At 49.9% G+C, this 9,191-nt stretch overlaps 1 pseudogene; it reads right to left on the bottom strand.

Annotated features, from left to right (window-relative positions):
• Window positions 1-205: 205 nt before the first annotated feature.
• Window positions 206-8,420, bottom strand: LOC119103222 (trafficking protein particle complex subunit 5-like; annotated as a pseudogene).
• Window positions 8,421-9,191: the final 771 nt, after the last annotated feature.

Below are 9,191 nucleotides of genomic sequence, written 5' to 3'. Positions count from 1 at the left end.
CGGCGAGCTGTTCTCGGCCTCTTGTAACGCCAGCGGCCGCGCCGGGCGGCGGCCTCGCTCCGACGGCGACCGTGTCCAGCAGCGGCGCGCGTGGCCGCGACCGAAGTTCGCCGCGAGTCGCGACCCGGCCCGCGGCTCCGCACCCTGCTGGGGGCAGTCCGGGTCCGTCTCGTGCTGTCCCGGTGTGGCCCGGGCTCGTGAGCACCTACCGGCCGTCCACCTGCGCGTCCCGGGTCAGCACCGAGCTCTCGAAGCGCACCATGAACGTCGTGCCCTTGTGCAGTGGGCCGTCACCTTGGCCCGCTGGAACGGCGGGGCGGGACAAGCTGGTCAGAGGACGCGCTCCGACCACCGGCCTCAACATGCGGGCATTGTTAACCGGCCGGAGGAGGATGATTTATACAAGGTCATCAGACCTGGTTTACATGATGGCAGAGGCCTGATGGAAACTGATTTACGCGACACAGCACCGATGGACACAGGAACACTGCTGACTGATCACGTATGTAATACGCCGCGTGTCATCCACACGGGTGCCAATTAACATTCTGTTGGGTGGGCCACTGCCCCCCGCCCCCCCCCCCCCCCTCCCAATGTCCAATCTGACGTCTCATCCCCAACTTTTGCCCCAACCACCAACTTTATGAAGCACATGTAAGAAATGAGCAAAAGAATCTCGAAATTATATCAAAATTAAGGAAGACTGTAAAAGGTACAGGAACCAAAGGGAGTGGAAACTATAATGCCCCGTTTCGTGCATTTGACTGTCGGCCACACTTTTCAAGCTCCGCGGTTGTACCGCGTTTACTTGCGCTTCTCCTGTTTTCCTGCATGCTGGATATTTTTAACTACACGATTTATACTTATTGTTGACCATGGTCGAGTTTTGTGCTATTGTGGGGGTGTTTTGAAATTATTCAGCGCTGGTTCAGGCTGTACGGACCAGAGCAAGTTGCGTATTTTGCTACAACGTCTCATGAGAAAATGAAAAAGTAGTTGAGTATTTGCACCCAAACAACGTGGCCGTCATAAGTCGCCTATATTCGGAGGAACCCTTGAAATGCGTCGACCTTCACTTCAACATGAATATTCGATGAAGCGGTTACAAAAACCTGCCGATCAACACCAGCTGACCAAACCGACAGCGGTATTCGTCCGACCATGACCACCAACACCAGCCGTGTCCAGCATGCCTAATGGGAGTGATGCGCCTGCATCCCGCCTCGCGGCATCAGCCGAGACTTCCATGGCAGACATTAGTCACGCAAATCGATTTACACCTCTTGCTCCCGAAGCCGTGCACGTCCAACAACGTCTGAACCCACATAACATCGACCCTACGTCGGTTGCTGACGTCTGGTTTCGACAATCGACGCCAAACAAAATCATAATGGTGTCCAACGACAACATCTTTCGCCCAGACCGGGTAAGCTAACGAATTAGACCACGCTGCATTTTCCTTTTTTGTTGGAGGGGGGGGGGGGGGAATCCAAATCTATAGCGTCGTTGAGAGGGAATTTGGCGAAATCCGGGAAGTGTCCAGTTTTTAGTGCACTTGGTGTGAAGTTTTCCCCGATCGGCCTCACCAATCCTATATTGCGAAAGTATACTCCAATGGTGCCGTCTTAACGACCGTGGCACGCGAAAGCTTCGTCACCAGATCATACCCCAGGTCAGGTCTAGGACATAGGGAAAATTTCGCAAGCAGAGGCAGGGCTGAGATCTGCGACTTACATTGGCCAGGACCCTTTAGTCAATCAGTGGCTCCTGTGTCGGTCAGGGGACCACAGTGCCTGACACGGATCCGGTATTGACAAAGAGCTCGAGTCGGCCTGGGACAGTGTTAGAGGGGCCTGCAGAGAAGCCGAAGGGCCCCTCGGGACCACGATCCAGTGCCCGATTGGAAGGTACGAAGGCGGGGCTGGGCCATCAAATATCTCGGAGGTCCTCTCGCACCGATTAGGGACACCCTGGTCTCTATTTCGGCCCCGAATATCACCGACACTGAACAATCGGGCCCGCATCGGTCTGAGCCCTGATGGCCATTATTCAGCCATTATCGGGCAGGGACAAGGTCGGCATCTGCGATTCGAATAAGTAGGGAACACTGAAGCAATGAGGGTCTTCGTTTGTCAGGGCCCACAAAGTCTGAAAAAGGGCTCAATGTTTGCAAGGGGCCTCGTGTCGGCCAGGGCAACATTTGCTAGACAGGGACAGGGACAAAAGCCAGACATCCCCGAAAGCCAGAGGCCTCTTGCGTTGGTCGAGGCTCTCTAGCAAATGAAAAAGGAAATGAGAGTTTATGTGAGCCCGCAATGTGACAAAGGAAAGCCCTTTGTCAGGCAGGGCCCCCCGGTACCGAAACGAAGGGCTCCCCATTCCATTTCAGCCAGATTATTGAACATCGGCGACGGTAAGGGACCTTTTGCATCAATGAGGGCCCTCCGTTCACCTGGGGACAAATGGTCCGGTCAGGGGGCCTCCAGCGTCAGGCAGGCAGCCGACGTATGATGTGTCCCTGTAGGGGCTTGCACATCGAAAGGGATCCCACCCCTGTGTCATCGGCACGGCAGCCGGCAGGCACCCCACGCTGTAACCGAATGAACCTGAAGCCCCTGACCGAGACATAGAATATGCCCCCTATCGGCCTGCCTACTAGATCTCCCTGCTCCGAAAAGGTGCGGGGTTTCCTCAGTGTTTAATAGGGCGGATCACAGTGGGGTAAACAGTGAAATGGCCAAAAGAACGAGGCGTCCCATCCTTGCTCTGGATCAGCATGTGAAACCAATCACGTAACAGTTTTGAGTCTACGCGTTCACAAACTCAGGAACAAAAACACCGATCGCCGCGGTTGCGGTTCTATGAGACCGAGCGGCGTTGAGCCCTTGCCAGCTAACACCGGGGCGTGGTGCCTGGCGCCCCAGTACAGTTCAGTCGTGAAACAATGCTGCCAAAAGTTTTTTTAATCAAAACGTGTCGTTCAAAATTTGGACTGCAAGCGTATATCTAACCTGTCGAATTTTGAAGCATGTTCTCTAAAAACAATAAACAGCGACAGTATCACGAAAATAGATATTTCTGCCTTGCTTTGTCTAGTTTAACCATCGAATTCTAGTACAGGTGCGCAGTGCTGCAAATGCTAATTAGCTTCTATTACATTGCACGAGTAAAACATACTCCCGGAACACTTTATAAGCGGTTCCAGTTTACATCCTAAAGGGTTTTTGAGGTATTTTTCCAGCAGCGTTGCCGTTTGTGTCCGCCCGCTGGCCATCGCCCAGCATGCGGTGCAGAACCGACACCGCGCGGTCTCCGAGACTGCAACGCCCGACGCCAGGTTTTTGTTGAAAGACATGCGAGCGCGCAGGGCCAAAGCTTTGGTGCGTAATTCCTTCACTACTCAATTCTGGACGACCGATGATTCTTCTGAGACCAAACTACTTGGTGTGAATGCAAATTTACGACGCTGTCTCGATCTAAGATCTACGTTCACGATGTTCCTGTACAACCCAGAACAATTCCAGCACAGCCTCTGAGTGCTATCGGATTAGGAAGTCTACTGAAACGTTATCAAATCGATAGCACATGTGGTTTATTAAATGCAATGATTTAACGCCTACTTATTTCAGTTTCACGGCTTCAAAATAAAAATAGAGTTACATCCATCGGTGCCTCCTGCCTTTTTAGGGACATGGCTCCCCTCCAGATCAAACGGGCCATATCCGGTGAGTTTTATTATTGGATGGGGCCTTCCGCCATGGGGAAGGGGCTTGGTCAACCATGTGTACCAGCCCCCAAGTACCAAGACTCCGGCTACGCCCCTGCGTGGGTGAGCTCTTGAGCACCGACTGTACACAGTCAGTTTAAATTCTCATGGTAGCTGAAGAGCTAGCTCAACTAGTGACGCTGTTACAATCAACCTGCATCGCGCATGACACTGCTATGGCGGGTGTTTCATTTTCCCACGTTCGAAGTGAGAGGGGTGAAAAGTCGCTTCCCCTTTAGAGGTACAACAGCTCGGATAGTGTCCTCCAGACGTGCAGCTGGCTCGTCATTTGTATTTATCGAAAATATCGGGAAAATGGATTATCAACAGGAGGGTATCTGCCTAAGTGTATTTGGGAAATACTGAAGATCACGTTCTTAAATTATGTTTTGAGTTAAACATTAGCAGCTATAAACATCAATTCGTTAACGTTAATCCTCACTAAATGCAATGTTTTATCGATGCAATTTTGGTGTGTCGAGAACCTTCATATAAATGGGTCATGGTAGCCACATATAATGCTGACACTATGCATATGTAATGGATAACCAGATCATAAGGCACGAAGCCCGAGAAGTGTTTGGACCTGTTCCTTCATGATGACTGCCACGAATCTGGCCCATCATTTTAAGGAATCGACACCCATGCATCGACGTGTATGACTTTTCATGAGCAAAGGCCACTTGATAAAACACGGCAGATTGATGAGGATGAGGATATCCAAACAGCGCATTGAGCACTTTCAAGTCGAAACATTTAATGCCATTGCATAGCGGATCGCTTTAAACAAAACAATCGTCACCTCACACGCGAAGCACTGAAAGCAAGGAATCCCTATCACCGCTGGCGCATAAATTAGGGCGAAGGAAGGAGGCCTGCTTCCCTCCCTGAGGCTTCGCGTACCGCCCCTCCCCCGGGAGGCGACAATTGACTTTAACGCTTTCAGGGGCCGTCCCCGTCCACCACGCCATTGGTTTGACTCCCTCCAGTATGACAGTTCCCCTGCCCTGCCAACGGGCTCGGACGACTCCGCTCCGTGCCGGCACTCACGAAGTTTGAGCCGCACAACACGGCCTCGATCATGCCAGCGACGAATGCGGCGCAGTTCAGGCTTGCCCTTGTCCTTGGGCACCGAGATGAAGGTGCTGACCAGCGGCTCCTTCTCGATGATGTAGTACATGCGCTCGTCGTCATTGGCGTGCTCCAGCTTGTCCGCCTCCTTGCCGAACATGGTCTGCGGAGGGTGTGGGCACAGGGGCGTCACCGGTCGGGCCGGGCCACGGCGCCGACGGCGACGGCGGACGGTGTGGGCACGGGGACGTCACCGGTCGGGCCAGGCCACGGCGCCGACGGCGACGGCGCGCGGCGGAGGCACGTGCTGCCCAGTGTACCTTCGGCTGCGGGGGTGGCGGCACGTCACAAGCTCAGGTGGTGGATCGGCGGCGCGGTGAATCGTACCGTTGCGAAGTGCCGTTGCGAAGCGATGATTTGTGGGGGAAAACATGGGAGTGCTGCAGCTGCACTGGTCGCTTTTGAAACGCTATAGACTACACAGTGAAGTGTGGGACCGAGGACTTTGTAGCGCCTATAGCTCTGTATCATCGACAGAACAGAACTGGCGCATAGGACGTGAAGTGTCGCCAGTTGTATCAAACCAACATCCGAAGGTTCTCAGATAAGATCTTCCATTAACAGAGGGCCACGGCCTGTCCAGAAAGATCGCAAGCGTTGTGCGGAGCCCTACCTTCCAGAAGGTGCCCTTAATAAATAGCAGTATGTTCAGTATCTTGGTCTCCCGCTTGAGATTCCGCTCTCGAACAACGATGAGGTCGAGCATCCGGATACCCACGTGATACCCCATCTCCGCCAGCCTGCGGAAACGCGCGTGTTTGTTACCGTCAAAGCAAAGCAACAGTGGCGTATCGGTGGTCCACACCAGAGCTCATAGAGAGCGTTCAACCGCCGCCTTGGAGGTGGCGTCGTGGCTATCTGAGCCGGAGTTCTTGCACCGTAACTCATAGGACAGGGCACGTATACGCTATAATTTTTTAAAGATGGGAAAAACAGATGATGAGAACGAGTTCTTAAACATCAACCAAGACAGAACATGCATTATTTTCCGTGCATTCATGAAGAAATCTGGCTTTTGCTCATTAAATGTAAAGACACAGCTGACGAATAATACACTTTCCAGTTATAGCACACTTTGCAGCCATAGTACACTTTGCACGTCATTGGCATTTACCCCAATCCATGGAAGCAGACCCAATAATGTTGTCTGTTTACACATGAATGCATGCCTCAGCAAAAACATCAGCCATTGCATAGTTAACTCAGGGAGCTAGGCATACATATGGGTTGAGTGCTCACTTGTTCTGCAGCTCGGACACTGACTGCACCCGGTTGTGGGTGTGTAGTGGACGATCTCGGCGAAGAGCAGGGCGAAACAGGCTGAGATTCACTTCACCCTTGCCTCTGCTCAGTGAACGGTCCAGGATGCACGCCTTAGGCTTGGAGGACATCATGGTGCTAGAAGCCGGGCAGCCTTCAGCAGCCGCTCACTGTGTGGTGCATGGGCTAACTGGAAACAATCAAAGGCATATATAAAAATTTGACAACTGATCTGCACCATGTCTAAGGAACATTATGCAGGGCATCAGCTTGTGCCACTGACCAAAAGCCTTGTACATCACACAAAGCATGCTGGCATATGCACAGCCTGCTGTAACTGGGCATACTAAACTTGCCATCTTTGTTCATATTCAGTCATCAACAATGCCGTCCTACTCTTTATGTTAATATATTGCCCATCATACAGAAAACCGTCATCCATCAGCATTCTTGCCTACAGAGCTCAATGAACACACCAAGTGGGAGCTATGCTGAGATTATGCCACAAAGCAGGCGTTATGACCAGCGACACGATCGCCGAATCAAGCAGTCGCCTATCAGCTTTAATTGGACCTGGCAGCATTAGGTGGCCAAACCAAACACCGCTCTGGAACAGCCACACCAGCTTCACTGGAGTCGACCACTGACAAGCAAAGACAAGGTTGACTACAAAATGCTGGCAACTGACAAGAACCAGAAAAATGTAAAAGCAGAAAGAAGTGGGAATTTCCTGGGGGGTGGATATCCACAATAAACCTTCTCATCACTTTGCTACAGGAAGTGTGGGAATTGATGATAGCATTTTGAATCCAGTGAAGTACAGCATAAACAAAATGACTGTTACCAAATGTTGCAAAAGGCTAAAAAAAGCCTCAACCAGTGTGTGGACCTAAGAGCAAATCACTTCAAACAACTACTTGGAGCTCACTTCCTTTATTACCAAGGCCTGATGTCAACTATTTTGTCCAACAGCACTGAAGAGACACCCAGTGACAGACTATTGCATACAGTGGACAGCAGAAATCATATTGCATGCAAGGTGAGAAAGAAAAAGCTTTGGCATAAAGCCTTCTTCATTTAATGATAAACCAGCCTCCAGACCAAAGCACTGGTATATAGTGCAAGACATTCCAGTCCCCATCCTATGAAACAAAACTGTGTGGGCGTGATAGTCAACAGCCATCCCTTTCTAGTTGACATGACATCATCTCCCTACACTGTAATATACCTTGGGCTCTCTAGCTGCCAACAGGCCCTTTTGAACATACATCATTCCTCGATTTCACCTCATTTGGATGTGATGTTGAGTTTCATTGAGGAGGCATTCATGAGCTATTTCTGGACCCATCCCCCCAAACAGCAATGATGCAAATTGGTTGGGAACAGATTAACCAGGCTGTCCTCATTCTGTGGCCATGCAACTGGCAGCCTGTCATTTAGAAAAACTGGCAATATTGGCCAGTTAGGCAATAATTCTATGCAGTCATTGTCATGTCACTAGTGCTAACAGTCAGTCATTGTACACATACCTTTTCAATTCTGTCTTTCAATTTTCAACTCTATTTGGAGCCATTTACCAGCAGCAGCAAGAGCTTGTAACAAAACAGAATGTCAAGCACTTTATTTAAACTTCATAGGTCTAACAGCTGCCACAAGCCTATAATCATCCTTCTCATACTGACTTTGTCCAGATTTCCATCTTGGTCATACCTGGTTTAAATAATAAAGCAACAAATGTATAACCCCAAAGGAAATGCATGCATTGGTCTGCACACACTCCTCTGGGCCATAAGCTGGATTCTGGCAACAGGACTGGAGTAAGGGAACTAAAAGAGCTGGTAAGCCCCCTCCTAAAAAGCATCACTGAACATTCTTTGGGAAACCTTGATTTTGATACATACAAAGTGCTTCACTAAAAACAGTGTGCATCTAAGTTATGCTACAAACAAAATGTGGGTGTGGCTTTAATAACCAAAAATTGTAACACACATGTAAACACATGTTCTCATCCTGGGCATGGCACACATACAGTTGGTTAGGATCAGGGTCAGCTCAAATCATGCTTATCTGCTTCCAAATATTCATGATTGTCCCCATAATCTGTGATTCCGATTACCAACAGAGGACTGATTACATACAAGCAGTCAGCAGGCACGCGCCAGAAGCTCTCCGAAAGATCCCAGCATACTATGAACATGGGATACTATGGGACTCTGCATCTGGCCTTCGGATCCAGGCACATGTCTCCTTAATATGTGTCTAATCATCAATCATGACGCCACTTATATTACCCTCTTTTGACAACTACTAAGCACACATCTTACAAAGTGGCTCAACACATCATCGAGAATATTTAGTACGAATTCTTGCTAAGCGGGGAAGAGTGTTTAGTACCGATTTTGCCAACATCGGCGAGGTTTTAGTGCGCCTAGACACTAGGAAATGAGGCTGTTGAGAGGTGGGCATTCTGAATTTGTTTTCGTTCGATGGGAGTGGATAACTTTCACGATTTTGGGATCCAATTCCCATTTGAATACGAGTTGGACGACGCAAGGTCCGTCGGTTGGTGGTATGTGGGGAGCATGAGGAAACGGTCAGGAAACGTGCCTGGATAAATTCTTGCACGTACTTTACACAAAAGCGTATGAACGTTTCAAAAAGTGGAGGGGGCCAAGCTCGGGGCGTTCTTCAGAAACTTTTTCTGGAAAATAAGCCCGACGACCGGGGGGGGGGAGGGTAAAGAAGGAGGTTATCTCTCTTTATTCAGATGTAATGACTACTATTCTAGATTTGCGTCTAGAGCTGTTTCTCATTGATGCACACTCTTGCCTTTACGACTCATATGTCATTCGGGAAATAAGGCTATCCAGCTTCCCAAGATTATTCGTTCATTTCAACGTCATCTTTCCTGGGGAGCCGAAATGCGACGAGCCGGTAGGCATTTCGGGTCAATGAGTAGGCATCCGTCTCCACAAGGTAGATGCCAGAATATGGCCTGAGCATACGCCTGTGAGAGTTTTGAACGTGAATCGAT

The sequence above is a fragment of the Pollicipes pollicipes genome, unplaced genomic scaffold (assembly GCF_011947565.3).
Source record: "Pollicipes pollicipes isolate AB1234 unplaced genomic scaffold, Ppol_2.1 Scaffold_5724;HRSCAF=6776_pilon_pilon_pilon, whole genome shotgun sequence".
Lineage (NCBI taxonomy): Eukaryota > Metazoa > Arthropoda > Thecostraca > Pollicipedomorpha > Pollicipedidae > Pollicipes > Pollicipes pollicipes.
This window is presented reverse-complemented; position numbering and strand designations above follow the sequence as displayed.